The 27,498-nt window shown below is 38.2% G+C and overlaps 1 long non-coding RNA gene across 1 annotated transcript in view; it reads right to left on the bottom strand.

The window, feature by feature from the left end:
• LOC141584020 (uncharacterized) overlaps positions 1-20,798 on the bottom strand; it is a 97,404-nt gene extending 76,606 nt beyond the window's left edge. Inside the window, exon 1 of the long non-coding RNA XR_012516883.1 lies at positions 1,177-20,798. This is a non-coding gene — a long non-coding RNA (uncharacterized LOC141584020). The remainder of the gene's footprint in view (positions 1-1,176) is intronic.
• Between the last annotated feature and the right edge of the window lie 6,700 nt (positions 20,799-27,498).

The raw sequence follows: 27,498 nt of genomic DNA, 5'->3' as shown, positions 1-27,498 counted from the left end.
CTTAGGCTCCTAATTATGCCAGGGGAAGGGCTCATGTTTGTTGCGAACACAAAAGCTGAGTTCACAGACTAGCGCTGGAGCCAAGGTTTTGCAGTATCGTCTTGTTATAGTATCCTGGTCCCTGATCACCTGGAGTAGGAGCCAATGCTTCCAATCAGGCATCTTAAAAGTCTGCGCACCAGGGATTAGGAGCCCTATCCTAGAATGTGACATTAGACCGTGCTAGCACTCTGTGTTCCACTTTACATTGCAATAGAGGACTGCAAGCTTGTTACTGCTCCTGTCTCCATGAACTTTTCCCCAATAAAATTAGTTCTAGCAGACCTGGTATGTGTACTGACTGGCCATTGGTCCTTTTTTGCATAACAATATATTATTTTATTTAATTGCAACAGCACTCTCTGAGGTAAATATATAGTCATCACTCTTAATTTCATTTAACTGAACCTAATTCTTTTTAGCCCATTAAGCAGAAAAGGGAGTTTTTTTTTTTTTTTTTGAGACAGAGTGTCGCTCTTGTTACCCAGGCTGGAGTGCAATGGCACCATCTCGGCTCACTGCAACCACCGCCTCCTGGGTTCAAGCAATTCTGCTGCCTCAGCCTCCTGAGTAGCTGGGATTACAGGCACACGCCACCATGCCCAGCTAATTTTTTTGTATTTTTAGTAGAGACGGGGTTTCACCACATTGACCAGGATGGTCTCGATCTCTCGACCTCGTGATCCACCCGCCTCGGCCTCCCAAAGTGCTGGGATTACAGGCTTGAGCCACCGCGCCCGGCTTTTTTTTTTTTTTTTTAAAGACTATTGATTAGCTCAAGGAGCATATGGAGGCCTGGAGAGCTAGACTTGAAGTTAAGCTCCTAGGAACAATTCTGAAAATCACATGGCAAAGTTGGCCCAAAGAGGAAACTGCTGCTTCTGTTGCTGTCTCACAGAGCACTGGGGAAGGTGCTGCCAACTCTCAACTCCCTGCCTGGGCCACATCTGTGCCTGGAACTTGACCTTGAAGTCACTGAGAAACTAAACTGTGTTTGCTGTTGCTACCACCAAAAGCAGGCAGCATTGTTGCCCACCGCACCAGAAAGATGGATTCTGACTGGAGCCTTCTTCTTCCTGTATGCAAGATTTTAAAACAGTCCACATAAACTCTGTCACTTACCTGTCAAATTCTTACCTGTGTGAGTCTCATAGGAGAAGCCAAGGTCACTGTCATATCCCTAGGCCCAGCAGTAAGAGAGGCTGAGAATTCAGTTTTCTGCATTCTACCGTGTGGAAACAGGACTCTAAAGACGGAGGCTTTTCCAGTATGGTAAAATTGTTTTCAAAATATGCTGGGTAGTCAGAAAACATGACAAATATCCATGTCCAATATAGTAAGCAACTTTGCTTTACCTGTGAGGAATCTGAAAATCAGGAAATTTCAATAACATGTCTAAAATGTCATACAGCCAGAAAGGGTAGAGTCGGGCTAAAAATCCAGGCCGATCTGACTTTAAACCTCACACCCTTATTCACTGCTTTTTTGGTCCAAACCAAAAATATATAGACAAGTATACATTCTCCTACATGGAATTTTAAAATAAGAACAGTTCTGTTATTATTACCAAAGAGTATTGACAGTGTTCAAATGGGAATATGTAGTGTGCCTCTGTTTTTTGTGTTTTTTTGGGGGGGGGATAGGGGAAGTCTGCTCACAATCCCTTCCGTATTCTTCTGGTCGTAGCAACTCTTCCTTTGGAAAGCCATCACTCCCTAAATTCGTATAGACTCAGTGGGACTGTTGTCATAGCATTCTCATTACATTCTTCAGGAGTGGTTGCAAATTAGGCTTTCTGACTGTTGACCTCATCCCCTTGACCACAGTTATTGTCTTAGGGATGGGCATATTACCCAAGCTGGGCCAGTAAGAGTTCCTCCTGGTACTTTTGCTAAAGTTAGTGTTCTAAAAAAGCCTCTGTGGTTGGCTGAATAATCACCTCTTCAAACATCTTGATATCTGAATCCCTAGAACCTGTGAATATGTTGCCTTATGCCATAAAACAGATTTTTAAGATATGATTAAATTGAGAATCTTTTTTTTTTTTTGAGACGGAGTTTCGCTCTTGTTACCCAGGCTGGAGTGCAATGGCGCGATCTCGGCTCACCGCAACCTCCGCCTCCTGGGTTCAAGCAATTCTCCTGCCTCAGCCTCCTGAGTAGCTGGGATCACAGGCATGTGCCACCATGCCCCGCTAATTTTTTGTATTTTTAGTAGAGACGGGGTTTCACCATGTTGACCAGGATGGTCTCGATCTCTCGACCTCGTGATCCACCCGCCTCGGCCTCCCAAAGTGCTGGGATTACAGGCTTGAGCCACTGCGCCCGGCCAAATTGAGAATCTTGAGATGAACAGATTGTCTTGAATAATCTGGTTATTTCATTTTGGGTGTGCTTGATATAAGAGGCTTATAAAAGAGAAATAGGAGATGAGAGTTAGTTGAAGGTAACATGACCATGGAAGCAGAGACAGGAATGATGCTGCCACAATCCAAGGAATGCTGGCAGCCCCTAGACCATGGAGAAGTCAATAAACAGATTCTCCCCTGCAACCTCTAGAAGAAACTAGCCCTGCCCACATCTCAAGTTTTAGCCCTGTAAAGCTCATTTTGAACCTCTGAGTTCTGGAACTTTAAGAGAATAAAGTTTTGTTGTTTTTAGTCACTAAGGTTGTGGTCATTTATTAAAGCAGCAACAAGAAAATCAATACATCTTCTCAGAACCATAAGAGAAAGAGGCACAGAGAGAACAATGAAGGTGATAATTATGATGGTGATGATACTGTAGTTTGAAACCTTTGATTTAGTTGTGTCTGAGCCAGCACCATCTCCATATAGTGCAGTTAGTGGGCCTATACATTTCTTTTAAGGGTCAAATAATTTGTATTATATTTCCACTACCGAGAACAAAAAGAGACAAGATGTAACAAGGTAGCTATTTCATTTTCAAAGTTGCCAGTTTGTAAAATATAAAGATCAGTACCATAAGACAGGGTGAAATATATATATATTCTCTCTCTCTCTCTCTCTCTATATATATATATATATATATATATATATATATATATATATATATATATATGAGGAAAACGAGAGCATAAAGCAAATAATTTTCTTTCCCTTGCACACAGGTAAAATGAATTAATTGAAAAAGAATGTTTTCTGAATGCGGTAGTACATTCAAACTAAAAACATTCAGATGGAGACAGTATTAGAAATGAAAAATGCTAAAAAGATTTCTAAAGGCAAGAGGAAGTAGAGTCAACGTTTCAGTTAGTACTAACTTGAACTTGCTATTGTCTTTGGATAAAACAGCAAGCACTTACCTTGTGAATCATTAAGGATCACTAATTTCAAGAGTGAAGTTGGTATTGTGGCCAAATACAAATTTTCTTCTTGGTTTAGGAGAATTCATTCCCCAGAAATATTTGACAAATGTGGAATTTAAAAAGGAGTAGTACCTAGATCTTTAGGCAGCATGATTGATTGCAATCCAACACATGGTAAATACAGTAGACAGTTTTACATGAATAAGTCACTTCAGATAATATAACTTTTATCCAGTTTGGAAGGCATTTATTACTTTAGTTATATGTGCAAAAGCAATTTAAGCAAAGGAACACAGGTACATATTTACTTTGACAAAAAGATGATTTATTTCTATGTGGAAAGTTTATCTTTATTTTCATGTTGGGAGGCAACATATAGAGAAAGAAAACATACCAGGTTGAATCAGTTTTGCTAATCAGAAGAATGAAAGTGTTACAACTAGATTTACTCTGTCATTTAAACATAGGTAAAAGGTATTTTAAACTTGAATTCAATAGTGATTTGAAGGGCTGGGCGTGGTGGCTCATGTCTGTAATCTCAGCACTTTGGGAGGCTGAGGTGGGCGGTTCACAAGGTCAGAATTCAAGACCACCCTGACCAACATGGTGAAACCCTGTCTCTGCTAAAATACAAAAATGAGCCAGGTGTCGTGGCGTGCACCTGTAATCCCACTACTCAGAAGGCTGAGACAGAAGAATCGCTTGAACTGGGGAGGTGGAGGTTGCAGTGAGCCGAGATTGTACCACTGCACTCCAGCCTGGGAGATAGAGCAAGACTCTGTCTCAGAAATAAATAAATAAATAAATAAATAGTGATTTTAATGTTCATACTAATTTTACTTTCATGTAATTTAACTGATCAGAAGTTATATAACATTTCTTATTTATTGATAGTTTATTATATGTTAGACACTGTGCCAAGAACTTACTGGTTTCAAATAAATATATATATAAAAAGAAACAGGTAAACGAACACATAGGGATCCACATAATGTGTTTATTGCACATGAGATTTTTTTTTTTTTTTTTTTTTTTTGAGACAAGGTCTTGATTTGTCACACAGGCTGGAGTGCAGTGGTGCGATCATGGCTCACTGCAACCTTGATCCCCCAGGCTCAGGCAATCCTCCTGTCTCAGCTCCTGGAGTAGCTGAGATTACAGACACTCACCACCACTTCCAGCTAATTTTTAAGTTTTTAAAATAGAGACAGGGTCCCACTGTTTGTTACCCAGGGTGGTCTCGAACTCCTGGCCTCAAGAGATCCTCTCACCTTGGCCTCTCAAAGTCTTGGGATTACATATGTGAGCAAACACACGTTGTCCTATGAACTTTAAAGTAACTATCAATTAATATGTTCAAGAAAAAAGTATGAAAAGATAAGGAATTTCAATAGAAAACTGGAATCTATTAAAATTTTGTGGAAATTCCAGAAGTAAAAATTATAGTAACTCAAGAATTTAGTAAATGGGCTTAATAGCAGATTAAACATGGTTTAAGAGACAGTAAATAAACTGGAAGAAAGTCCAGAAAACAATATCCAGATTGAATTATGGTGAAAAAAAAGGTCAGAAATGTAGAAAACAGCATAGGAGAATTGTGGGACATGGTGATACGTTCTGATGTACCTGTAATTTGAGTTCCAGAAGAAAAGAAAAGAGAATAAGCAGAAGCAATATTTGGAGAGATGTTGACCCAAATTTTCTAAAAGTTATCAATGATATCAGATCACAGAATCTAGAAGGGTTATAAACTCCATTCAGGATAAATTCAAAGAAAACCACATCCAGGCACATTGCAGTCAAACTCCTGAAAATCAAACACACAGAAAAATCTTGGGAGCACCCAGAAGAAAGAAAAATTATCTTTAAAAAAAGCAACAACACAATTTCTCAACAGAAATAATGTTAACGATAAACACTAGAATAGCTTCTGTAAACAAATGAAAGCAAATGCCTTAGAGTTCCCAACTAGCAAAAATATCCTTCACAATTAAAATGAGATGAATCATAGACCTAAATGTAAAAGTTAAGAATTCCAGATTAAGTTATAAGGAACTGTCTTCATGGTTTTGGGATAAGCCATTATTAATTAAACAAAACATAATAACCAGAACAAATAGTCTTTGAAAACTTAGAAAGTCTGTTTTTTTTTAATTACACTTAGAAATTTTTAAATTAGACTTTTAAAAAAATTAAGTACTTATGTTCATACAAAGACATCATTAAGGAGTGAGTGAGAAAAAAAAAGCCAAAGACTGGAATAATTTATTCATAATACATATCCTCCAAAAGATAGTTATACACCAGAAAAGCTAAGAATAAAAAGCCTTACAATACCAAACTGTTAAGTGACAATGTGGAAAAACTGAAACTCTCATCCATTGCTGATGGGAATGTATATTGGTACAACTTTGGAAATTGTTCAGCAGTGTCTATTAAGGAGTTTACCATGTCACCCGGCAATTTTATTCCTAGTATAATGAGTGTTTGTGTTCACCAAATACATGCATAAGAAAGTTCATAGCGCTGGGCACGGTGGCTCAAGCCTGTAATCCCAGCACTTTGGGAGGCCGAGGCGGGTGGATCACAAGGTCAAGAGATCGAGACCATCCTGGTCAACATGGTGAAACCCTCTCTCTACTAAAAATACAAAAAATTAGCTGGGCATGGTGGCACGTGCCTGTAATCCCAGCTACTCAGGAGGCTGAGGCAGGAGAATTGCCTGAACCCAGGAGGTGGAGGTTGCGGTGAGCCGAGATCGCGCCATTGCACTCCAGCCTGGGTAACAAGAGCGAAACTCCGTCTCAAAAAAAAAAAAGAAAGTTCATAGCAACTTTATTTATAATCATATACATATGGAAACAATGATATAGCAGTATAATCATGGGAAAACCAACTGTGGTATATTGATACAATGTAATATTATTCAGAAAACTATGCTACATGATAGAAAATGGACAAATTTCATAGAGATAGTGTTGTACAAAAGAAACTAGGCATAAAAGGGTACATGTTGTATAAGTCTGTTTAAATGAATGCCAAAAGAAGGCAAAACTAAGTAAAAGTAGTATTATTTTGGGGAAGTATTCATTAGAAGAGTTATGAGGGAGCCTTTGATAGTGCTGAGAATATTCCATGATCTGGGTTGTGGTTATGTGAGCATGTTCATATGTAAAAATTTACTAAGCTGTAATGAAAGACTTTAAAAAAAACAAAAATTGAGAGAATTAATCAATAGTAGGTATGCACTAAAAAATAATAAAGGGAATTCATCAATCAGAAAGAAAATGATTCCAAATGGAAGCAAGGAAATTAAGGAAGCAGTAAAGAGAGCAACATGAAAGGTCAAATGTAGGTCAGTATTAGCTGTATAAAAATATTATTAAAGTCAAATGGCATTTCTAATTATACAATTAGAATACTTGAGGTCAGGTATGGTGGCTCATGCCTGTAATCCTAGCTCCTTGGGAAACCTAGGTGAAAGAATCTCTAGTGGTCAGGAGTTGGAGACCAGCCTGGGCAACAAAGCAAGGCACCACCTCTACAAAAAAAAAAAAAAAAAAAAAAAAAAAAAATTAGTCAGGTATGGGAGCATGTCTGTATTCTTAGCTACTCAGCAGGCTGAAGCGATCGCTTGAGCCCAGGAGTTTGAGGTTGCAGTGAGCTATGATCACAACACTGTCCTCCAGCCTGCACAATAGGGTGAGACTTTGTCTCTAAAAGCAAAACCAAACCAAAAAACCCCTTGACAACAATAGCACAGAAGGAGGAAAGGAATCGTTAACAGAGTTGAAGTCAGGTGTTCTAAAGTCCTGGATTTTTTTTTTTTCCAATCTTACTAAGTTTTCAAAATCTAGAGCATTTTACCTTTTATAACATATCTCAATATGTACTAACCAAATGGCAAGGACTCACATATAACTTCTAACATATTGAACATCCCAGGTCTAGAGCAATGGTTTTTAACAGGGGACATTTTGCCCCCCAGGGGACATTCAGTCATGTCTAATGACTTTTTTGATTATTATAATTAGTGGAGGGAGAGAGGTGCAAGTGGTATCTCATGTGTAGAATCCATAAATGCTGGTAAAAATCTTACAATATACACAGATTGGGAGCCCTCTCCAAACGCAATAAAAAATTATTCAGTCCAAAATGTCACTTGTAACATGATTGATAAACCCTGCTTTGGCATAACTCATGAAATAATAAAAAATATATAACCAATAAGCAAATAATGGGAAGGGGAAAATAGCAACAATTATTTCACTAATTCCAAAGAGTAAACGAATGGAAAGAAAAAATAAATATAGAACAGGAGGGATACATAGAAAATAAATTATAGGCCGGGCGCGGTGGCTCACGCCTGTAATCCCAGTACTTTGGGAGGCTGAGGAGGGCGGATCACGAGGTCAAGAGATGGAGACCATCCTGGTCAACATGGTGAAACCCCATCTCTACTAAAAATACAAAAAATTAGCTGGGCATGGTGGTGCATGCCTGTAATTCCAGCTACTCGGGAGGCTGAGGCAGGAGAATTGCCTGAACCCGGGAGGTGAAGTTTGCAGTGAGCCGAGATCGTGCCATTGCACTCCAGCCTGGGTAACAAGAGCGAAACTCCGTCTCAAAAAAAAAAAAAAAAGAAAGAAAATAAATTATAATAATACTGATAAAATTACCTTAAATATTAATGGATAAATATTCTAATTAAAGACTAAAATTTTTAGATGCAGGTCAAGCTCAGTGGCTCATGCCTGTAATCTCAGCATTTTGGAAGGTCAAGGCAGGCAGATCACCTGAGGTCAGGAGTTCAAGACCAGCCTGGCCAATACTGTGAAACCCTCTCTCTACTAAAAATATAAAAATTAGCCAGGCATGGTGGCGTGCACCTCTAATCCCAGCTACTCAGGAGGCTGAAGCAGGAGAACCATTTGAACCTGGGAGGTAGGGAGGTTGCAGTGAGCTGAGATCATGCCACTGCACTCCAGCCCTTGTGACAGAGCAGGACTCCATCTGAAAAAAAAAAAAAATTTTTTTTAGATTGAGGAAAAAGTTTCTATTTGCCACAAAGATGAAGGTAAAATGGTTTAAAAATCTAGAACATGCAAATTTTAACCAAAATAAAACTGATAAATCTATACTACATCAAAAATATTTTAATGCAAAATGTACTACTAGAAGCAAAACAAAAATTCATAATGATGCAAGAGTCTTCCATCAGTATAATAGAAGTAATTATTTAAAATGCCATATGACCTTATGACTTCACTGATATATATTTTTTCAGTGTCTCTCCATTGACCTTGGATAAGGCTCAAGCTACAATATGACAAAAAGATCCTCTGTGAATCGCTTGCTTCATCTCTAACAGCTCATGTCATTTTTTTCCCTCAAAATTTATGTTTAGGAATGTTGAAGAACATGGAATTACTCAAAATCACAGTATTTTTTTATATTCTCTATGCTTTTGCTCATATTGGTCCCTCTGCCTGGATTGCTTTTCTTTGTGGAAGTTATCTGAAAAAAGTTCTATTTATTTTTCAGAAATGTATTCTGCTGTGTCCTATTTGAAGCTTTTCTGATTGACTCCTGCATATAATCTTTCACTTATCTGTATACAAATGTACCTCATAAACATTTTTTAAAATCTTTTTTTTTGTAATATATTTGTTCATGTGTTCTGCCTTTTCTTGTAGTCAGCAGTAAGTATTAGACATTCATTAACTTTTACAGAACTCAATTTATTTGTGTTGGTAAACTGCAGTAGCCTTAGAGAGATTCTTGCTATAAAATTGTCTAAATTTTTAAACATTGGATTTTGCTGAGAAATATATTTCTTTTAGATTCGGCTAAGATAACATAATTATTTGTTTAGTAATTTCAATTAGTATTTTAAAAACTGAAATCTCATTATTCTCTTATTCTTCTCTTATTTTATTAATTTTATATTTATTAATGAAGTCACGTGAGCAGTCAATACAACTAGTTATGCCAGTACAGTAACTGAGAAAGAGTATCTATTTATACTGCTTTTTCGTTACAGAGTACTTGACTCTTTTTCATAGCATTGTTAGTTTTCTAGACTGATTTAGCCAAATTGTAATTAGTGCATGAATTAACCTGAAAATTTTGCATTTGTATATATTTCTATAAAAGATATGAATCCATAATATTTGGGAATTTACAAAATTTGTTTAAAGCAGAACTGTTAACCAGGGTGCAATCATTAATAAAAGCTGCAATGACAAGGTTTGAATTTTTGGATGTATTTCAGCTGATTCTACAGTTCTTTTTGCTAGACTTGCAAATTAAAATAGCCAAAGTAAGACCATCCTGGTCAACATGGTGAAACCCTGTCTCTACTAAAAATACAAAAAATTAGCTGGGCATGGTAGCGTGTGCCTGTAATCCCAGCTACTTAGGAGGCTGAGGCAGGAGAATTGCCTGAACCCAGCAGGCGGAGGTTGCGGTGAGCCGAGATCGTGCCATTGCACTCCAGCCTGGGTTAACAAGAGCGAAACTCCGTCTCAAAAACAAAACAAAACAAAAAATAGCCAAAGTAATTTCTTAGATGAATTGATTTATAAGCAGGCTGCTAATGATGTTTTCATAAGTTTAAAATAGAGGACTTTCAAATTCACATTGCAGGAGATCGGTTAAGGATGAAAATTTTGTGTCAAACTGGCTGGATCTGAATTCAAGCTTTGCCACATTTTGCCCTATGTAATCTTGAACAATTTGCTTAACCTCCCTAGGCCATAGTTTTTTCCATCTGTGTAATACAGATAATAATTTTTCTATTTTATAGATTATTTTGAGGTTTAAATGACAATATAAATAAGATATTTAACACAGTCCCTGTTACATACTAAATACTTGATGAAAATGAGCTAATATAACAGATATATCTAAGTAAAGTCAATAAATCATATAATCAATTTAAAGGCTACTTTACAACTACTATGTACCTAAGTACTTTTTTTTTTTTTTTTTTTTGAGAAAGGATCTTGCTGTGTCATCCAGGCTGGAGTGCAGTGGTGTGTTCACAGGTCACTGCTTCCTTGACCTCCTAGGCTCAAATGATTCTCCCACCTCAGCCTCCTGAGTAGCTAAGACTACAGGCATGTGCCACTAAACCTGGCTAATTTTCAGTGGAGATGAAGTCCAGTATGTTGCCTCATCTGGTCTCAAACTCTGGAGCTCAAGTGATCCTCTCATCTCAGCTTCCTGAAGTACAGGTAGTACAGGTGTGAACCGCTGCACTAGATCTTAAGCACTATTAATAAAAGCTACCATATAGTGAGCACTTGTGCTAAATATTTTATATGCATTATCTCATTTAAACTTTACAATAACTTTGGGAGTTAGTTATAATGTCCTCATTTTATGGATAAGTTAACTGAGGCTCTGAGAGTATATGTACAAAGTTATATATTTAGTAAGAATATTTTGACATGACCATTTGAAGCAGCATTTTAAGGTCAGGAATATTTTGGTGTGGTCTATAGGAATAAATTTCTAAACTTTCTATTTTCTCCTGCCAAATGAAAATAGCTTCATTATGCTCTTTTCCAATATTTTTTTAAAAAAGAACATGCATGTTGAAAACAATTCAGGCAATACAAGAAGATACAATCATCACTTATAATTTCACCACTCAGTGGTAGTCACAGTTATATTTGGTAAACATAAATTGTAAACACTACTACTTGCCTATCAAACATCCATTGTCTTCTTATTTCATAATAACAGACCCAAATTTTTGTTTGGATCTAGCTAAAATACTTGCCTCCTCAGACAAGCAGTGTCCCTGCAAACCAGTTTTGGCCAAGGTGATGCAAGCAGAAATCACTGAGTAGGCACTATTGGGAAGGCAGCTGACTTGCCTAGCAACCACCTTTTGTCTGCACAGAGTGCAGACATGCTGGGAGTGCAGTCATTTTTTTGGGGCCCAAAAGATGAAAACTGCATACAGTCTGGCATAATGAAGCCTGAGTCTCTGGTGGCATAATGAAACCCTTTGATCAGTCCTGAACTGCCTACTTTGGAAATTCCTGCTATAAAGAAAAAAACCTTTCTGATTAAGCATTTAAATTTTAATCTCATTTCTGTAACATGCAACCAAAAGCAATCTTAACTGATACACTATCATTCTGGAGTGCTTTTTCCTATTTAATTACATTAAATATTAAAAGATAACCTTATAACTTTTTACAATACTTATTATAAAAGGTAACCTTATTATATAATTATAATTTTGCAATAAATAATATTCATTTAACTATAGGTCATTCAGGCAGACTGTTAGCTGCCAACCCAACAATCATTTTCTCCTACATATATGTTAACAGAATTCTAATTTTATTTAGATGACATTTTGTTCAGACCCTGGGATAAATCTTGATTGGTATATATAATAATTACAGCTATCCATTCTCTTTTGCTAATAATTTGTCTAGAAATGATAGTGTAATGCCATTCTGTTCAATGAGACCTAAGAGGAAGTGTACTGAAGACATCTGGGAAAGATTTACCATTCTGAACAAAGACATATAACAGGAGCATTTTTCCCCCCTCCTTCAATTTCTTCTGCTTGAGGTTGTATTGCTTGAAGATATACTGTTGGGAGCTATAGCAGCCCTCTTTCAAAAATAAGGGGAATACTGGCAGTGTAGTGATGATATAATGTAGACGATCTGTGACACTAACTAGGTTTTCTTGTAACATAAACAATAAGTGTATTTACATGCCTTAAGCTTCTGTTAATTTTGTTTTATTTGTAGACAAAAACATTCCTAACAACATGTTTATTCAAACATTTATTATTCCTCATCCACATGTCAGGAACTATTTCATATGCTAGGAATATATCAGTAAAAATAATAAATTCTTTTGCCTTCATACAGCTTATTTTTGAAGGGAAAGTCATATTAAATAAATAAATTATGGCTGGGTGTGATGGCTCAAGTCTGTAATTCCCGCAGTTTGGGAGGCTGAGGCTGGCGGATCACGAGGTCAGGAGTTTGAGACCTGCCTGACCAACATGATGAAACGCTGTCTCTACTAAAAATACAAAAAATTAGCTGGGCATGGTGGCGCATGCCTGTAATCCCAGCTACTCGAGAGGCTGAGGCAGGAGAATTGCTTAAACCTGGGAGGTGGAGGTTGTGGTGAGCCAAGATTGCACAATTGCACTCCACAGCAAGAGCACTTCAGCCTGGGCAACAGAGCGAGACTTTGTCAAAAAAAAAAAAAAAAAGTGCTTTTTAGTCCTGTTTTCATCTACTTCTATTTATTTAAGACCTAAATATAAAGATGCAAGAGAAGGGGAAGTTAAGAATCTTCTGATTCTTCACTTCGTGTTGAGGAAGGATGTCATAGCAAAAGTCCATCTTAAAAAAAAGGTAATGTTTTTAATCCCATCATTTAGCTTCATATTTTTCTTCAAGGATATTTAGGGCTCAGGAAGAAAGTTAGAAGCCATCAAGTTCTTTGAAAAGTGCTTTTTAGGCTGGATGTGGTGGCTCATGCCTGTAATCCCAGCACTTTTGGAGGCCGAGGTGGGCAGATTATCTGAAGTCAGAAGTTTGAGACCAGCCTGACCAACATGGTGAAACCCAGTCTCTATTAAAAACACTCAAATAAATAGCAGGGCGTGGTGGCGCGTGCCTGTAATCCCAGCTACTAGGGAGGCTGAGGCAGCAGAATTGTTTGAACCTGGGAGGTGGAGTTTGCATTCAGCCAATATCTCGCCACTGCACCCCATCCCGGGCAACAGAGCAAGACTCCGCCTCAAAAAAAAAGGTGCTTTTTATTCCTTTTTTCATCTACTTTTATTTATTCAAGACCTAAATATAGAGATGCAAGAAGATCTTAACTTCGTGTTGAGGAAGAATGTCATAGTTAATTTTGTGCTGCTATAACATAGTACCTGAAACTGGGTAATTTACAATGAACAGGTATTTATTTTCTCACAGCTCTGGAGACTGGGAAGTCTAAGGTCAAGGATCTGGCATATGGCAAGGGCCTTTGCTGCATCATCAAATGAAGGAAGACAAAAGGACAAAGAAGCAAAAGAGGTTCAAATTCGCCTTATTACAATGGCATGAAGCCCACTCATGTGGGCAGAGCCCTCATGGCCGAATCACATCTCAAAAGTCCCACTTCTTAATGCTGTTTCAATGGCAATTAAATTTCAACATGAATTTTGAACAGAAGAAACATTCGAAGGAAAGGAAAAACTATCCATTGGTATTAGGATGTAGTGATTTTCTGTGCTTCTGGATAGCTGAGAAGGTAACAGGTGTGCTCTTTAAAAATTCCAGGTGAAAGGAGCTAATGAAGGTGCTTAGTCATGGAGCAGTTCTCCCAAAACTCTGTTGCTCCATCAGTTGTGAAGTGGCAGGTAATACACAAAAGTTTGAATTATTGGTCCCAGCTTTTACACTCTCTGCCTATGATGAGAGTGTTAACCTTTTCATCTGATCTGCTAAGTCTCCTCAAGTTTTCAACATGTTGACCCATTCTCAATTCTCCAAAACAATGGATAAGACTAGGCTCTAAGTTTTTAATGTTTGACTTTGATAAAACACAGATAATTTAACACAAGATAACTGGCAGGTCTCAAAGTAAGTAAGCTCAAGCCCTTTCCTAGGCATATCCTATTGAGCTCCTTTTTCTGAATATCCTGGTTAAATATACTATGGCAGATGTTTGTTTTCTGTCCAGCATTTCCTGCTCTAATTCTGCAGACAGTTCACTTCTCAGCAGAAACCTGCTGCCCCTTTCCAAAGCTAAGTCCCCTAACTTCTGTCTGCCGTAAAAGAGAAACCTTTTCCTTTCACGTCTTCTAAGAACTACCTTTTAAGTCTTTTCCTTTGTCACGATGGCCTGTTTTCAGGAAAATTAACAATGGGAACATGGTGCAATAAACTACTCTTTGATACGTGGTCTTATTTTTTGGCTTCCCCAAAATGAGTGCTCTGCGGTGGAGCAGGCAGTACAATTTCCAAATGTGGGTTATTTAGTCTTGAAAAATGCCTTGTGTGAGACCACATTACTACATTACATCAGTGTGGGTCAAACCCAATCTAGCTGCTTTACAGTCTTGGTGAAGTGGAAACCAATCTGCACAAATTTCAAATTTTTGTTTTGTCTTCCTGACTTCTTTTCATTTGAGCAACATAAGCTCTCTCTCTCTCTTTCTCTTTCTCTCTCTCTCCCCCCCTTCCCCCCTCTCTCTCTCTCACACACACACACACACACACACACACCCCTAGCAATAGTGTATTGTGTACATGTTTATCGCATTGGAAACAATCTGCTGCAGGCATACATTTGGCAAAAGATATACTCCATTTACATTATAAACCGAACTCCAAATTTCTCAGCCTGAGGGGTTTTACTCTCCATGTTTTAGTAGGTAGAAACTTACTGCAAACGTTAATGCAGTAATTCTCAAAGGGGACTCTCCTAGAAAGTATTTTAGAACTTGAGAGAGATGCTTTTTTTGGTCACAATGATCGGATGGCACTACTGGCATTTAGTGATTGGGAACTATGCATCTTAAATATCCTGTACTGTGAGAAACAGTCTCATTAAACACAAACTGCTCTGTGTCTTGTACCACTTTTAGATGTCTCACTGCATATTTATGACTTGGAAAGCCTGTTTATAATTTTCTGAGCCTAGAATCCAATACCTTTCTACCTACAAACAAAAGTATGTTCAGAAGAGTTTTGAATGCTTGAAAATTTTTAGAAATGCATCTATGGGGCAAATCTAGGGAAAATTATAGCTTTTTTCTTGTAAACCTTGACAAGAGTTGTTCACCATTTTGGAAAATCCTGTCACTGACATCCAACTCTACCTCTGGTATTTGAATTGCTGGTATAATTTACTCTGATCAGTTATCATTTATTGCCCCTTTCATGGTGATTTCAAATGTAAACAAATATAAAGAAAAGTGTCAATAATATTTAGCTGAATGTTTTCTTATGTCTTTTAATTGCAAACTATTCATCATAATAGGTGGAAGAATCTACCTAGTTTATAGGTCTTCTCGTTTAGCTGTGCTTATAAATTTATAACAATAAAATGTATTACTTTACTTTAAACTAAATTCCTTTTTGTTTTTTGTATTATAGACAAGGTACTCGATTGTCTTTTATGGTGAAATTATATGCTTATTGGTCATGCCAACAGTGAGTTGCATTTCAAGATAATAAAATGGTTACTTCAAAGCAATTGTTCTAAACAGAGGGTGTTAGTTCTGACAGGCTTAAGAAGCACTGGTTTGAAGAATGTTTTTTCTTATCACTATCAAGAATTCTTAATAGTCTTGGTTTCCATTCTCAACCTAGAATTATTTTATCACAAATGTAAAACATCTTAAGAAGTTTGCAATCTAGTTGGGAAAGTAAAACAAATACATGTAACATTAGACAATAATGAGGTACTCATGAGATACTAACATATGCTTTCTCCAGTTTTGGGTTTTGTTTCGTTTTTTCAACTGAGGGCAGATGCAAATCTTGGCAAGATTTCAGAACTAAGCATCACAACCACATAGAATTTGCAAAAGTAAATTTGACACATACTTAATCATAATGCATAATTTGTATTGTCCTGAATGATAATTAGGAATCTGTGGTAAGGCATTTTTAATGATTGCAATTATATTACTGTTAGAAAATCAAACTGTTTTCTCTCTTTCAAAAAATTAGTTTTCCTGATATCTTTGAATATAAATGATAAATATTAAGTTTATCGGACTTATGGGCAGTTTAAATTTGATCACACTTATACCAACTAACACATTTAAAAATCACAAAACTTGGATTCCTAATTTACAGACTTATAAGGATTAAATGGTTCAAGTTCATATTGTTGAACACGAATTATGTGTCTCAAACCTTTTCTCCTGTTTTTGAGCCATTACTCAGGACAGGCTAGATCATACTGCTCCTAACTGTCTGCTCTGCCATAGGTGACGTCATCACATGAAGAAAAAGAGTAGAGGCAACAAAGTAGCTGAAGGGGAAGGTCCAGGGTTAGGGAACAATGCATTCGGTACTTTTGTTCATGTCTTCATTCACAAATATTTGTGTGCCCTTCATTGTGCTAGGGGACAACATGCCTGTTCTTTCTTTCCTTAAGGGCTTGTCTGAGAGTACAAGGCAGCACAGGTAGGGCTCTGAAGCTGTGGATATATGCCCAGACTTGGGATGAAATCTTTCTCAGCTTTTCATATAATGCAAATGCCAGCTATTGTTTTTAGTTGCCAAGTACACTAGTCAGATTGCTGGCCAACTCCCATCCCTTCTTCTAGTGGCAAAGGTTATCTCCTTGGGTGTGAGGCTCAGACCAGGTCAATGAGAATACCTCTTTCTCTGGGGAAGTAGGTCATGTGACCCAAGTCATACTATTTTACTTTGTAAATGGAGCTAGTAACAAAAGTCCTTGCTTTTGAATACCAGAGTTAGACATTTATGAAAATAGATGCCAATGGTCTTATTTCTTGTTCTTCTGGAGAATGCCTGTTTGCAGTAGGAGATAATAAAACACCAGAGAGAGCACAGATCAAAGGAGAGAGAGTGGAGTCAATGGGAGAGAGAGAGACAATGAGAGAGAGAGAAAGAGAGACAATGGGAGGGAGGGGGAGAGAGAGAGAGAGAATGCGCTAAATGCTGTTTCCAGGTCTGAGGCTCTAAAACCTGACACTCCTTATTGTTAGTCTATTAAAGATTCTAGACAGAGGAGGCTGCCTCTTCAAATCTGTATCACACTTCACCATCTGGAGCTCAAAGCAGCACTGCTCATGCCCAGGGCACAGAATGTGCCTTACATAAGCAGTTCCTTCAACCTCTGGTCCCCAGGTCCTTATCTGCTACCAGCAATGTCCTCAACTCACATCTCCCAAGAAAGGAAACCATTTTCAGGTTTAGAGGAGTCTTAATTTCAGGAGAGACATTCCCTCAAGGGAACTAAATCTGTGGAAACGCAACTCCTGTCTACCAAATAAAAAAGCTTTTACATAATTGAACAAAATCCCGTCTTTTTCTAGTTCTGCCTTTGCTGTACATTTACATAACAAAACGTCCAAGAGGTTTAATCAGAACAAGGGAGCTAGTTGTCTCCGATCTATTTCCATGTTTTTGTGAAACAAAAAACTGTTGGCAGTTTTGAAATGGCAGTTTTTTTCAGCTCCTTACTCTTCTAAAGCAAAGTACGAAGATTCAGTTCAAACTTGAGCTCAAGATATCATCATGCACCTTTTGTCCCCTTAGGAGTTTGTGCAAGTTCTTCATAGTTTATGCCCTACAAATGGAAACTGAGCCCATAAGGATGGTAGTGCAGGTGACTTTCTTTTCCATTTTGATCCAGTTATCACTATAATGTTCCCAAAAAGATGATACACATCTGAGTGGGGTTATTCTGTGAGTAGTTAGAAATGTAATACTGAAATATAGTGAAATGCCAAGGTAAGAAATAGAAATTTAAGAGCAACTCCAGGGGAGGTAAGAGTTGAATTAATCGGTCATGTGGTGGATTGAGAGTACTGTGCCTTTAAGAATAACTGTGGCACACTTTTAGGAGCAGATCCAGAAGGCTTTAAATGAGACCAGGTTAGGGTATAACGCAGTTCATTAGTTCTACTTGGTTGGACTTCAAAGCCTCCTAATTCCTTGCCTCATCTCTCCATATCATTGCCAAACAGTAGCTGCAATCTTGATCAGCCCCTTTCAACTTGAGTTCTCACAATAACCCTCTCCCTAGTTGTTAAAACAAGTGCTTTGACTGAAGGGACCCTCCAAAGAGTCTTTGTGTAAGCAACATGGCTGCTTATTCACCTGGGTGCAGGTGGGCTGAGGCCGAAAAGGGTGGCAGCGAAGGATGATGGGATAGGAGTTGGTTTTATTGGTTGGGGCAAATCTTTTGGGGAGAGGGCAGGGGTGTTATGGAATAAGATCAGTTATAGTGGTGGGGGTAGGGGCAAGGAGTATACATTACCATAATTTCAGTAACAATGGCAGGTGGGGAAAGGTGTAAGAGTAGTTAAGATGTCAGGGTGGGGTGAGGAGTACTTATGTTCTCATAAGAACAGCTAAGATGGCAGAGTGGGAAGAGACATACCAGGATCAATACTTTGCATCCTTCAATCCAATCAAGTTGACACTCAGTATTAACCATTACAGCTCCCATAATGCACATACCACTCCCTCCATTTCCCACCTGCCTTTTTCTTTACTTTATTAGGGTGTCTGTAAAACCTAAAAACTCAACTGCTCAGCCTTTCTTGAAACTACAGCGGCCATGTGATATGCTTCTAGTCAATGAATTGTAAGCAAATGTGATTTGGTGCCATTACTTTCCCTCTCATCTTTTTGCCTGGTTTGTGGTTTTGAGGCCTAGAGGCACTGATGTCATTTGGTACCACGAGGCAAAGAGTAGAAGAAAAATGACAGTATGGTAAGGATGGCAGACCAAAAAGGTAGAGAGTGCATAGGGGCCCAATGGCATTGTAAGTATCAGCCTAGAACTGTCTACCCTGGGACATGTGTCACTTTGTGACAGGCCAAGTCTCACTAAGGCAGGCCTCTATATCAACTGTTTCGGTACTGACTGAGTGGTTAAGTTAAATATTAAAAGCTGATAGAGCAATGCCCTTATTCAAAGACTGGAATGTAACAAAAGCCCACTAAGAGTTTTGCCTAGGCCTTTCCTAGGCCTTAAAGCACGACACGATAACGAAGGAATTTCTTAATGCGACCCATTTAGGATTAAACAAGTTTTATCGCGGGTCTAAAGAAACTCCCAGACTTCCATAAACAAGTTTACTGGGGACTAAAGGCACTCTCAAACCTCCATGACTCAGCAGGAAACAAAATATGGGTAATCGCCCCAGCACCTAGACCCATTTAGATTAAGTAAAATTACTGAGGCTTCAGGGGGAGGTCTTCAGGACTCAGATCTTAATTATAGATTTAAAGAAGTCAATCACTTATGTCTTTAGATTAATGCAGACTTAAATGTAGACATATAGCTTACAAGTATATAAGCTCTGGAAAGCTTTGTAATTTTGAGTTGCTCTGGTGACAATTTCCAGGCCTTCTCCCTGTCACCAGTTACAGAAATAAACTCTCTTCTCTCCCAGTTCATCTGCGTCTTGTTATTGGGCCGTGAGAAGCAGCAGCCTGATCCTCGGTTTGATACGGGAACAAAATGAGCCAGTAAACTCCTATTTTTTTTAGGCCAGCGCTTCCAATCCTTTTCCATGTCTCACCACACATACTCATACGTTACATGTGGGTAGCTGGACAAAGCTGCTTAGCACTGGAGACAATATGTGCCTCAAGTGACTACCCAAGATTAAATGATCAGTGTCTCAGCTTACTTTTAACCATTTCCTATTCTCAGAGAATTTTAATTTGAGCCACTTTATTTTTTCAGTTTTTACTTATTTATTTTTTCTTCTTAAAATCCAGTCCAAATTAGCAGTGGGGGGATTATATACCAACTTTAGTGACACCAGTGTTAATAAATTCTGGTAATCCACTACCATGAGGCTAGCCTGATTTAAGCCACTTTTAGTTATGGTTTCTCTTCTCTGAAGCTGAACACATCACAAACACACTGGAGTTTGAAGAAGGTGTTGGGAAGCAAGGAGGTAACTGTTAACCTGAGTAAGAGGGAATGGTTCAGTAACTTAAAGTCATGATGAAGGCAACTACCTACTGAATCTTTGTGAGGTAAATGCAGGTAATGTGGCATGTGCAAGAGATTATCTTAAAGGAGAAGGATTTCTGATTTAAATAATCCAGGGGTCAGTTATTGTGAAGAGAAAATAAAAGTAAAGGCTTTGTAGGTGTTTGGCTAATGGAATGGAGATGGAGGTCTACAGAGTCAAGAAAGGAAAGAAATACGAACTAAAGGAACTGGAGCTGTGAAATTCCCTCAATATGTAGAGGATATTAGTGTACAGAAAGAATATGTTGTTGAAGGATGAAGGTATCAAAGAAAAAAGAAGACGTATTTGCTAGATGAAAACTATAATGCTTTGAAGTGGGAGAAGAGATTGGACCAAAGATGTACATTTCAAATGATGAGACTGGAAGGGAGGGGGCTGGCTCTATTGCCCAAATGCAGCATTGGGAATATAGGAGAAAACCATGTATTTTTTCCTTTTCCTACCCTTGTTCTCCCAGTTACCTGCTTGACCTTTTCTTGCTCCTCCTTTTTTAGTCAATTTAGTTCAGACTGCAACACTGCAAATAAAATATATATATGAGTAGATTCTCTGCACTGTTTTTCCTGATTAGGAGCTAATAACAATTAAAAATAATAATTATTATAAGTATACATATATAACTAATATATGTATAATATATACCTATATACCTATAGATAATATAGTTATTATGTATAATACATTGTTGAACATATAATAGGTGTCTGACACCATTCAAAGTGCTATACACTCATGTATTAACTCACTTAACCCAATCAACTTTATGTTAAAGTGGCACTGAGCATTATGATTTGGTTTGTGACAGACAAAGAACACTGGACAATCAAGGGGATTTTATCTGGGCAACTACAATAGGGAAAACATTTATTAATGAAAAACATTAAAACATCTCAAAGAACAGGGAGAGGCTTGAGCTTTTATAGATGCAGAATAACAAGAAAGCCATATGGGAGTTATGAGGAAGGATGGAGACACCTTGGAGCATGTGAGGCCAGGGTTGTATTTTGTAGTTAGCCATTTCCCAGAACACAAAAGGGTACCAGGATTTCTTAACAATTGCTGCTCCAATCACAGGGCTCAGAACACTCTCAGGCAGTGAAAGAATGCGATGAATGTACAAATGTAGCATACAATTTAATGACAACATTCTTCTTTTTTTAAGATGGGGTTTCGCCATGATGGCCAGGCTGGTCTTGAACTCCTAACCTCAGGTGATCTACCCACCTCGGCCTCCCAAAGTGCTGGGATTACAGGCGTGAGCCACCATGCCTGGCCAATGAGAACTTTCAAACTCTATACCCCTAACTCAAACCTTTTGAGATAAACTAAGGGTTTTCATTCTACAAGTTAACTAAAATTATCTACCTAGGGTCATCCTCACTGCTACATTTTTTAAAAAGCCAAATAAGATTGGGAAGTGATTATTTATAATACAAAATGATTTCCTAAAATTTTTATCTAGCCTCCTAAATGGTCTGTTTTCGGTAATAGTGCCATCAGTGGGAGGCACATCAAGAACTTATCAATAAGAAAAATAAGATTGCCTTCAGAGAAAGCTATTCTTAGTGGCTTAAAAACAAACAGCAAACCAGGAACAGTGTCTAAGTCATATGTTATCCCTGGACCTAAGGAATAGTTGAGTACCTACTCTATTCAAAGCAATATTTGGATAAATTTGTGACTTTGTAGGAATCAACTTGGAGACTTTGTAAATTGCAGAACTAAAGAATTTGAGAATACTCTAAACTCCAATCAAAATAACTTGGCAACAGTCTCAAGAGGCAGGTTTAGAATGTGATTAACATTTAAAAAGTAAAAACCTAAGCAATGGTATTATACCTTATTTGGAGAGACTGTATAAACAAAAAGGTAAATTCTATTTGGAGTAGAGAAAATTGAAACCCAAAATGAAAAGTTGCTAATACACACTCAAGCATTGTCAGGGCAGAGAATGATCAGGCTGACGAAAGTGTCCTGGGGAGGTGAGAGCCACAAGCTTCTTTAACCCTATTCCATTAACCATTTGAATTCTGTATCTAACGTTCCTGTTCTAATTCCATGCTTATTAAGCAATATTGTAATTCTAATTTGGCTTCCTGTGGCTGTCAGAGCAACAAATCTTGGACTTAGTGAGATTTGTACTGCCTGTACTAACCATGACAAAATTGAACTGCAACCATGCATTTAGCTATTTCTTTACAGATACATTATTAACTATTCCACCCTGGAAACTGAGAGGCTGACAAACAAAAGCAGTAGAATAGCGAGAATTATATTTTAGGTACATTGTATATCTCAGGCTGCAATGTGAAGACGGGATTTAAGAAATACAAGACTGCAATCAGGCAGACAAGTTAGAAGTGTGTTACTGAGATTGTCCAGGCTGGAAACAATCAGGATCTGAACTAGGAGTGTGTAGGGCTATAGGAATGTGGAGCCAAAACAGGAAATACTTCTCTGCATCTGACCAGTCCTGGATATTATTTTCTAAATCTACTCATTTGATAGGTGAGCAATGTTTTCTCATTATTTAGATTTTAATCACTCATTACTCATGAAGATGTAGATTTATTATTTGATTATTTTGTTTAACTACTATTTAACTTTTTAAAATTTAATTCTTCTTTCATAAAATTCTTTAGACCTTAAATGACAAGAGATTCAAACTATTGAGAATAACCAACAATGGCAATAGGGGCATTTAAACATTGGAAACCAAATAGAACAAATTGAAATGCAAAGCAATTCTATTTTACTTTAATGTAATGCATTAACTTTGGTCTGACCTTCAGCTTTGATTTACACAAAGCTGCCTGGGAGACAGAATTTACTGACTCAGCATAGACCAAAAGGACTTGTAAGAATCTGAAGATTTAACTCTAAGGAATAGAATAAATTCCTCTAGAATTCCATCAGTTCAGAAGCTCAGGAAAATAATTTTAAAAATAAGACTAGAAGAGCAATCTATAAGCAAACTTTATGGTAATATTTTTCTTCCTGGTGTTTATTTATTGTATAATAAGCAAAGATAATAGCAACAAAGGACTTTTTTTTTTCAAGAAAGTTAAGTTATCCACAATCTCATGTCAATAACACATCTTATTTTAATTTTTTGAGACTTCTTTAGTTTCTGTGTTTACGTAGTTGATATGGGTTTGATGCCTTTAATAGTGTTTAATAAAATGGATTTCATCTCTCTTAAATGCTGTGCTCTAGAAAAGCTGCTGGATTTTCTGAAGCAATAATAATTAGATACCACAGGCCCTACTCTAATACTGCTGCAGTGATATGCTGAACAATTTTTTCCATGGACCAAAGATTTTTATAACCCAAACTCAAATTTCAATTATGTACAAATAGCATCTTTTAATCACTTTACAAATCATTTTTTTCTGTCATTTTCTTTTCTTTTGTTACTTTCAAGTACTTCTTAGTATGAAAGTAATGTGTAAGCACTATAGCACTGTGAAAGGATTCTGAAATCAGATCTGGGCCTTTACAGTAGCCCTGTAACTTACACATCACATGTTCATAGCATTTTTTTGAACTTTAGTTTTCTCTTCCACAAATAAAAAATTACATGATTCCTCTAAGGATTAGATAGGGCCTAATTATTGATTAGACAGTGAATGTAATTCTCTCTTATTCCACAAGTTGTTTTTAAATATGATGATCATTTAAAACTGAATTATGAATTGATTTTATAGGTGTGGTTAAAAATATCAATGCGAAAAAAAAAAAAAAAATCCATGCTTGGGCCAGACACAGTGGCTCGTGCCTATAATCCGAGCACTTTTTTTTTTTTTTTTGAGATGGAGTCTCACTCTGTTGTCCAGGCTGGAGTGCAGTTGCAGTGGTACATTCTTCATTCACTGCAACCTCCAACACCCTGGTTCAAATGATTCTTCTGCCTCAGCCTCCTGAGTAGCTGGGATTACAAGCATGCGCCACTACACCCAGCTAATTTTTGTATTATTAGTAGAGACAGCGTTTCACCATGTTGGCCAGGATGGTCTCGATCTCCTGACCTCGTGATCCACCCACCTTGACCTCCCGAAGTGCAGGGATTACAGGCATGAGCCATTGTGCCTGGCCTAATCCCAACACTTTAAGAGGCTAAGGTGGATGTAAGAGATGGGAAAGTTCTTCAAAGTTTATATCTTATACTACATTACAAGGAATTACACTTTCTTGGTTTATGGCTATTATCCGCTATTAGCATAAATATATACCCATGTAATTATATTCTCTAAATCAGCTACATCTTAAATGAGCTACCTTGACTGGCTCTGACATGTCTGAACAGAGCTGGGCAAGCTCCAAATCCTGGGGCATGCCATTCCTTATTTGGAAACCCACCTGACGTTCTCCTGACTAGTTTCTTCTTCCTTGTCTTCTTTCCCCCTTATCTATTCAGGAAATTTCCAAGTTTTTAGACAATAGCCTCAAGCATAGAATATGAGGTCCCGTTCTGGCCAATGGAAACCAGACACAACAGTAGGGCAATTGTGTCAGGTTATGAAAGTTATAAATGTCCCTGTCTCCTTTGTCCAGGTGTGCTCTCGTGGCAAGACTGCTGGTGAGTTGCACCCTTCCTGCATGAAGTAAACAAGCCTTGCTGAGTAATCCATTGTCTCAGTGTGGATTTTTCCTAATGTTATAAACCCATTTCCAACAATGGATTGCTTGAGGAGTTCAAGACCAGCTTGGGCAACATAGTGAGACACCATCTCTACAAAAAATAAAAAATTAGCTGGACCTGGTGGCACACATACCTGTAGTCCCAACTATTTGGGTAGTGAGGTGGGAGGATCACTTGATCCCAGGAAGTTGAGGCTGCAGTGAGCCATGATCACACCACTGCACTACAGCCTGGGCCACAGAACAAGACACTGTTTAAAAATAAAAAAAGAGGGCCGGGCGCGGTGGCTCATGCCTGTAATCCCAGCACGTTGGGAGGCCGAAGCGGGTGGATCACGAGGTCAGGAGATCGAGACCATCGAGGTCAACATGGTGAAACCCCGTCTCTCCTAAAAATACAAAAAAATTAGCTGGGCATGGTGGCGCATGCCTGTAGTCCCAGCTACTCTGGAGGCTGAGGCAGGAGAATTGCCTGAACCCAGGAGGCGGAGGTTGCAGTGAGCTGAGATCGCGCCATTGCACTCCAGCCTGGGTAACAAGAGTGAAACTCTGTCTCAAAAAAACAAAAACAAAAAAAATAAAAAATAAAAAAAGAAAGAAAAAAAATCCATGCTTACTTCAGCTTTCCTGAGCACATGTGAGGCTGCCCTTTTGTTAAAGACTATAATCAATATCTGAAATACCTTTATCTTTTTGTTCAGTACTGCCTCCAACTCAAAGGAATGCTTAATTAACTGCAAACCTAAACCAAAACAATTTAAACCTTATAATAAGCAAAGGGGAATTTAAGAAAATTATAAAAATTAATGAAAATGACAAGTACTAATTACCCCTACAATTTCTTACATTCTTCTTATTTGTGCTATCTCTCTTTTGTTTTCCAGCACCATGCTGTGCTAACACAGTGGTTATGACTTCAAGGATCCCTGCAGGTATGCACTTTACTGCCCATCTCATGGAGGGAAAGGGTGAAGAACATCCAACACTATTTGCAAATCTAGATTCTCGCAACCTGAGATGAATTCTGGGTCCCACTGCTGCTAGAGCCAATGGAATACCTGGTCCCTTGCAGACATCCCCTTTTTCTCTCTGAGCACAAACTACAGATAGGCCTCTTCTCAATCTAGGTCAGGATCATACTGGCCCTAGTCCTGTGGTCACCTTGTTTTTCTTTTTTGATAGATGTTAAGGCTCAGAGTATCTTAAGCTAACACTTGGTCTTAGTATATCTTCTGTTCTCTTTTATTAGCCTCAGGAATATTTCTTAGCCAGAGGTTTATGTGAGTTTTTTTTTCTTTCAAGTAGAGTTTAGCTATTTGAACAATTGATTTAAACTGGAATGTGAACCTCTTCTCACTAATAGCTGATAGTAGTAGTAGGTTCTTCCAAATTTGAAATGTTTGCTTCCTGTAAAATCTCGAGCAGAATTCTCATTTTTGATCTGCTGGGAATGGTTCCTAGAGTTCTCAGCTCAGCTCTGTCAGAGACAGATGACATACTATGAGTTCAAGGAGTCTCTGATATGGCTTATTTGAGTTTCTCTTCAATGAAAAGTAAAAAATCTATTATTAGGTGACAACTGATTCAGGTAATCAACTGGATGCTAAACTATCCCATATACAACAGGAAACTTACATGGTCTCAACTTATCAATTAATTACAAAAGGAAAACTAGTTACTTTATAGTGGAGAAACCTGGCAGACAGCCCTTGCTCCCTGAATAACCAGCAGTCGTAACTACAGAGTAAGCTATGTGTCTTGGGCTCTGAGACATGCTGGCTTCAGTGGTGACCCAGCACATTCGCAGCTGTGGTGGCTACAGTGAAAGACTCATTCTGTTTGAGTTAAGCAGAAAGAAAAGTAAAGGGGACTTTGTCTTGCACCCTATTTATCATCAGGAGGCACTTGGTGTCTATTTATCATCAGGAGGCACTTGATGTCTATTTGTCATGCTTTCTTTGATCTTCAACCCACACAATTGCTAAGATGTATACAAGCAGGCTTTTGGGGTCCCCCTGAATCTAGGCCTAGGCTCCTGGACAGCATTTCTGGAAATACTGCTCTGACAAATAAGACATCAAGTGCCTCCTGATGAGAAATACTGCTAAGAACAATATGACACTTACATAGTATTCCTGCCAAAAATACATAACCTTAATCAAACCATGAGGAAAGCTCAAATAAATCTAGAGGAAGGGTGGATTAAAATGGTTGAATAGAATCTTCTACTGATCATTTTCCCAACAGGAACACCAAATTTGACAGCTATTGACACAAAAAAGCAAAAAACAAAAATCAGGTGAGCAATCAATACTTAGTTTTAACTTATATTGCTGAAAGAGGTACTGCAGCGGGCAGGAAAAGCAGTCTTGAATCACTGATGTCACCCCTCCCCATTCCCCTGGCAGTGGCTTTGTGGCTGGGAGAGACTCTGTGCTCTTGTGGGAGGGAGAGCATATTGAACTCAGTGTTGCCCTGTCACAGTGGAAAGCAAAACTGAGCTGAACTCATCTGAGGCCCACCTATGGAGGGGACATTTAAACCAGCCCTTCCCAGAGGGGAATTGCCCATTCCAGCAGTTGGATCCTGAGTTCCAGCAAGCCTTGCTACTGTGGGCAAAAGTGCTCTGGGACTCTAAACGAACGTGAAGGGCAGTCTGGGTCATGGGGACCGCAGTTCCTAGGCAGGTCATAGTGCTGAGCTGGGCTTGGATCTAGCGAACTTCAGGACATACAACCTAC

Source organism: Saimiri boliviensis, chromosome 3 (genome assembly GCF_048565385.1).
Source record: "Saimiri boliviensis isolate mSaiBol1 chromosome 3, mSaiBol1.pri, whole genome shotgun sequence".
Lineage (NCBI taxonomy): Eukaryota > Metazoa > Chordata > Mammalia > Primates > Cebidae > Saimiri > Saimiri boliviensis.
Note: the sequence above shows the minus strand (reverse complement) of the source record. Positions and strands in the feature narration are given on the sequence as shown.